The sequence below is a fragment of the Carlito syrichta genome, unplaced genomic scaffold (assembly GCF_000164805.1).
Source record: "Carlito syrichta isolate Samal-C Ts95f unplaced genomic scaffold, Tarsius_syrichta-2.0.1 Scaffold150288, whole genome shotgun sequence".
Lineage (NCBI taxonomy): Eukaryota > Metazoa > Chordata > Mammalia > Primates > Tarsiidae > Carlito > Carlito syrichta.
Window position 1 is genome coordinate 85,134 of NW_007094384.1, and position 6,230 is coordinate 91,363.

Consider the following 6,230-nt stretch of genomic DNA (forward strand, 5'->3'; position numbering starts at 1 on the left):
TACTGATAAGGCTTCTGGTCAACAGTAGGCTATTAGTAGTTAAGGTTTGGGGGAGTCAAGAGTTATACATGGATTTTGTATTGCATTGAGAGTCATCACACCTAATGCCTGTGTTGTTTAAGGGTCAACTGTAACATGTATATATATATAAAATGGAACAAGCTCAAAAGAAACAAAGTCTGGGAAAAACATATACAGAAAAATAGAAATTATGAACTAATATATTTAGTCACTAATTGCACTGAAAATGGACACTCAAATGAGTAATTGGATCTTGGAGAACACATCTGCCACTGGCACCGACCCTTGCCCTTACTCCACTGCCGGTCCACACCACACCAGCTCACCATGGATGCTGGCATTGCTGCACTGGTTGTTGAGTTTGGTTACAGCATGTGCAAGGCCAGCTTTGCTGGCAGCAATGCCCCCCGGGCCATCTTCCCTTTCATCATGAGGTGCCTGTGGCATCAGGGTGGGCCATGGACCAGAAGGATTCCTACGTGGGCGATGAAGCCCAGAGCAAGAAAGGCATCCTGACCCTGAAGTACCCCATTGAGTACGGCATTGTCACCATCTGGGATGACATGGAGAACATCTGGCACCATACCTTCTACAACAAGCTGCCTGTGGCTACTGAGGTGCACCCTGTGGAGCTGACTAAGCCTCCCCTGAACTCCAAGGCCAACCATGAGGAGATGACCCAGATCATGTCTGAAACCTTCAACACCCCAGCCATGTGCGTGGTCCTCCAGGCTGTGCTGTCCCTATATGCCTCTGGCTGTACCACTGGTATCGTGATGGACTCGTGATGGGGTCACCCACACTGTGTCCATCTATAAGGGGTACACCCTCCCAACACCATCCTGTGTCTGGACCTGGCTGGCTGGGACTTGACAGACTACCTCATGAAGATTTATCACCGAGTGTGGCTGTAGCTTCACCACCACAGCCGAGTGGAAATTGTGCGTGACATCAAGGAAATGCTGTGCTATGTCACCCTGGACTTCGAGCAGGAGATGGCCAACGCTGTGTCCTCCTCCTTCCTGAAGAACTATGAGCTGCCTGAGGCTCTCTTCCAGCCTTCCTTTCTGGGCATAGAATCCTGTGACATCCACGAAACCACCTTCAACTCCATCATGCAGTGTGATGTGGACATCTGCAAGGACCTGTATGCCAACACAATGCTTTCTGGAGGTCCCACCATGTACAGAAGGAGATCACTGCCCTGGCGCCCACCATGATAAAGATCAAGATCATCACATCCCATTGAGCACGAGTACTCAGTCTGGTTTGGTGGCTCCTTCCTGGTCTCGCTGTCTACCTTCCAGAAGATGTGGATCAGCAAACAGGAGTCCAAGGAGTCTGGACTCTCCATCATGCACTGCAAGTGCTTCTAGGAGGACTATGACTAGAGCATTACACCTTTTCTTGACAAATCTAACTTGTGTAGAAGACAAGATGAGATTGGCATTGCTTTATTTGTTGTTGTTGTTTTGGAGTTTTTTGTTTGTTTTTTGGCTTGATGGCTCTCAAGATTTAAAAGCTGGAACCGTGAAGGTCACCGTAAGTTGGAGCAAGCATCTCCAAACTTCTGCAATGTGGCCAAGGACTTTGATTTTGCATTGTTCTTTTTTTTAATAGTCATTCCAAATATTGTAAGATTCATTGATACAGGAAGTCTCTTGTCCTCCCAAAAGCCACTCCACTTCTCTAAGGAGAGTAGCCCAGTACTCTCCTGATCCACAAAGGGGAGGGAACAGTATTGCTTTTGTGTAAATTATGTAATACAAATTTTTAAAATCTTTACCTTAGTACTTTTTATTTTGTTTTATTTTGAATGATCGGTCCCTCTTTTGTCCGCGAAATGTATGAAGGATTTTGTTCTCCTTGGGAAGGGGTGAAGGTGTGGAGGCAGCCAGAACTTAACTGTACACTGACTTGAGACCAGTTCAATAAAAGTGCACACCTGAAAAAAATGAACAATCATCAAATTCCAAATTCCTAAACTTCTTGAAATTGGTGACCTTGTGAGGAACTCTGTCAACAAAATTCAAATGTGGTAGTGGGTAACAAAATTCTTGAGAGATCAAAGAAAGCGATGTTAATGTTATAACATTTCTTATATGGGGAAATGAGCCCTTCAGAAATCTATTTTGATGTAATCAAATTTGTATGGTCTTACTGAATTTCCTCCTTTTGCCAGGAAGCTGGACATGCTAGGTGTCCTATGTATTCTCAATATCCATGAAAACAAATTTTACTGTTGTTGATTATGTCAGAAACAGCCTGGCTCTATAGTCAGCAGTTGTATGACCATTTCACACACCAGCAGGCAACATCTGAGTTACAGTTTTCTGATGATAAGCAGATTTCTGACTACGAGTAGCTGCCTTGGCCACTCAATTCTGTGGTGTGGCTAGAAAGGGGATGTCATACCCTGACTCTTACTCTGGAGTCTGTTTCTTCATCAGTTCTATGAACCATCTGGCACCCTTTTAAGGCCCTTCCTGCTTTAATGAGTACATCTCTATTGTCTGCTTGAACTCTGAATGAATACAATATTGCTATTGCTGGACTAAAATGCTATTTTTTCATTTTCACTTCCCACACTCCAAAATATTGCTGCAGTACAAGTGTTTAAATTCACTAATACTGATAATCATGTTAAACTTTAAAGAATGGACCTATGAATAAATACTCTTCTTCACCTGATTTTGTAACAAATTGGGACATAAAGGCAGTAGGTGGTGAAAGGGAGACCAAAATACTTCCTTTTCTAGCCGACAAAGAGGTTGAAAGAAACATAATTTAGGTTACTAGTCAAAAAGACTTGCAAGTAATGCACCCAAAATTAAATGTACCATCAGCACAGACAGAGCTAGACATTGCTCAGTCTTTCCAAGCAGGTCCAGCCTCTGAAGAATGGATGCATACAGAGTCAGAGTGGATGAGAAGACATGCTCTCTCACAGAGTGAGAATGGGAGGGGAGCTGAAGTATGTTCCAACTTCCCCTATGCTCCTCCATCACCAAACAGGCCAGGGTGTAACCATAACTTTCTAGTTTGTATCCTCCACTTTCCACGTGTACATCTCATAATCCCTTCAGTCATCTCATCCAACTAGGTTTCCTTTCTTTTCAAGGGTTATTATGCATTGTTTTTCACTTTGATTCATCTTCTGGAAATAAAAAAATGGCCTGACCAAAAATTTCAGTGTTTTATAAATAAGTTAACTTTCAGACTTGATCAATAACAAATGTTATAGACAAGTATCTTGTGCTACCCAGACACTTATTCAGGAGTGAACTACTTTTTCTCCACTGCTGAGAATACTAGCTCTCTGTCCTTAGGTCTTGCCTGAAGAAAGGAACCCTGCCCAAGAACACAGCCTTTTTCCTGAGTAGGACGACCCACATTCAATGACGGATTATCCTGCCACATTGAAGCCTCTGCCCCCTCAACTTATCTTGGAACCCCTTTTAGCATCAGAGATTCCTGTGGGGTCTGGTGAGATCTTTATTTAAACTTCAAGGTAGTTTTCTGCCAAGACCTGTTTCTTATTTATCCTTCCACATATGTTTATCCTAAGGGCAATATTTAATAAATTTCATGCATACTAGTATCTGTCTCAAAGTCTGGTTCCTGCCTAGGGACACCATCTGCAACCATTCATCCCAGGAAGGATTCAAGTAAGTCAGTGTTAAGATGGGACACTGAAACTGGGTTGTAGCCAACAAGCTGGCAATGAGCACCCTACAGTGAGTTGAATAATGTCCCCACAAAACTCATGTCCACCCAGAACCTCAGGATGTAATCTTATTTGAAAATGGGGTCTTTGCAAATATAATTAGTTAAGGATAGAGATTATATCATACTGGATATGAATGATCCCTATATGCAATGACTGGTGTCCTTATAAGAAGAGGGGAGAACACAGAGAAGAAGAAGAGAGGAGGTGAAGTTGGAGGCAGAAACTGGAATGATGTTGCCACAAGCCAAGGAATGCCCAGAGCTACCAGAAGTGAGAGGAGACAGGGAAGGATTCTTTCCTAGGGCCTTCAGAAGGAGGATGGCCCTGCTGGTACATTGATTTTAAACATCTAGGCTCCATGATGATGAGATCATGCATGTATATGTTGTAAGCCACCCAGACTGTGGTAATTTGTTATGGACACTCTGATAGGCAGAGTACAGATAACTCCAGGCACAAAGCTAAAATGTTAAAATTATTAAAATGCTTACATAATGGAGAACTGGAAGGAAATGAATTAGCAGGTGCATTGTATCAGGCACTTGAGAAATATGGGGAAATACTAACCATAAACACAGTGGAATTAGGCTACTTTCACTAAGCACGATTGGCTCTTTAGAAAAATAACAAAAAGTTGAGAGTGTTTAATCACTAATTAATACTGAGTACAATAGCCAGAGGCCTTCTTGGTAGCATATAAAGAGCCTCTTGTCTCTTTCTGCGAGCATGCAGAGAAAACTGAAGACCAGACTCTGAACTTACTCATAAGAGCAATGGAGCTTGAAAGAAGCTTCAATTGGCAACTAGACAGGTGTGCTATGCCAAGGTCAGGGCAGGTTGGGACAGAATGCGGTCACTTTCAAATTCCCAGGTCCTTCAGAACCTATGAGCTTGCAGAACTGATCTTCACCATTAGGGATAGTATTCTCCCTTGTCCATGATAGTTAAAGCCTCTGCCCACTCCCCTACCTTCTCATCAGGACCTTGGCTGCCTTCTCTACGTCAGAGCTGCCATGACAAAGAGGGTGGGTGATTGGGTTCTTAACCAGTGTAGACCAGGTGATGGTGTATGACCAGCAAAAGTCAAGTGCACACAATCATTAGGATCAGCAGCAAGGTCTGGGTGGCTGTCACAGGGTTGAAATATGGCTTGAAGAGTCCTGAACTATGAGGATATCCTATGGGATATAATATGGCATCATAGCAATCTGGCCAGATGAACACAAAGTGGCTAATACTTTGAAGACCTCGTTAAGGCATCTGCATACAGGTAAGGATAAGAGATAAACTCTGAAGTCTCACAGGCCCACAGCATTAGTACATTTTTTATAGTAATTCGGTGGTGTCAGACATTTTAGCATGCCCACTCTCCTTAGCTTTTCTATTTTCCTTTACCCTCTGAATTGGCAATTCAGGCTTTCTTCTTCATCACTGGGTGTTGGTTCTCACCTTTTCCAGGATTCTCATTACCATCTTCACAGTGAGTTTGCTCCATCCCTGGGGTCCTTGCCAGTGCATTAAACCCAGTGTCTTGAGAGAATGCCCCCAAATCAATTATTTCTTCGCTTTTCAAGTTTACCTTTTGGCTTCCCATGATTAGGTACCTTCAAAATACAAACCCAAGTGTGCTTCCCTGATTGATAATGGTACCTACTAGCTCGTTCTTATAACAGGTATATGATTTCCCCCTTCCATTTTCAGGCCCAGCACATCCCCAACTAGATTTGTTGATACTTAACCCTAGTTATCAACCTAGAAGCCGGGAAATGAAGTAGGGGTAAAAGAAAGCCATTATCTTGTGGAGGAGAAAACTCTGCAGCATCTTCAAGCATAGGGAAAGGACTAGCCCTTCTTAGAGAAGGAGGGCCATCTGCAAACCCAGAGGGTCTTGTAGAGTCAGCATCTTTAGAGGCATCCATCCAGATGTCTAGGTTCCAAGTTTTAAGGTCCCAGAGTCTTTCCAGTAGGGCCTTGACCGTCACATAAAAATAACTTGGCTGAGCATTCCAATGTTTCTGGAGCTCTGTGACTCTAACAGTTTAGGTTTACAGGCTGTGTCTGCCCTTCTACTGCAGGAGGCACAGGCCTCCTTACAAACTACCACAGAAGCACTCTCACCCACATTTACCCATTTACCTCTTGTTAACAACTCCCAGTCTCTCATTATCCTGCAGGGCATCAGTACAGCTTTCTATTAAGTAGTCAACTCTACTTTCTTCCCAGGCTTTGCCCACTCCCCCCACCCCATACTTTTCAAGAGCCTACATCATTGTACTTGGAGAATTTCCCTCCACATGGGGCATTTTTCAGGTTTTCTTTGGTGAAATCTTTATGAATTTAGCCAACATCTTGTGACTCAAACTTATCTTCTGGCTCCCTCTACCAAGGATGGGGTCCTTTTGGGACTGTAAACCAGAACCAAATTCCTATATTATAGCATTTTTTTTTCTTAGGCCACTTCTACAACAACATGAGAAAC

The 6,230-nt window shown here is 43.2% G+C and overlaps 1 pseudogene; it reads left to right on the top strand.

Annotated features, from left to right (window-relative positions):
- The first annotated feature begins 348 nt into the window (after nucleotides 1–348).
- Nucleotides 349–1,397, top strand: LOC103251950 (annotated as a pseudogene).
- Nucleotides 1,398–6,230: the final 4,833 nt, after the last annotated feature.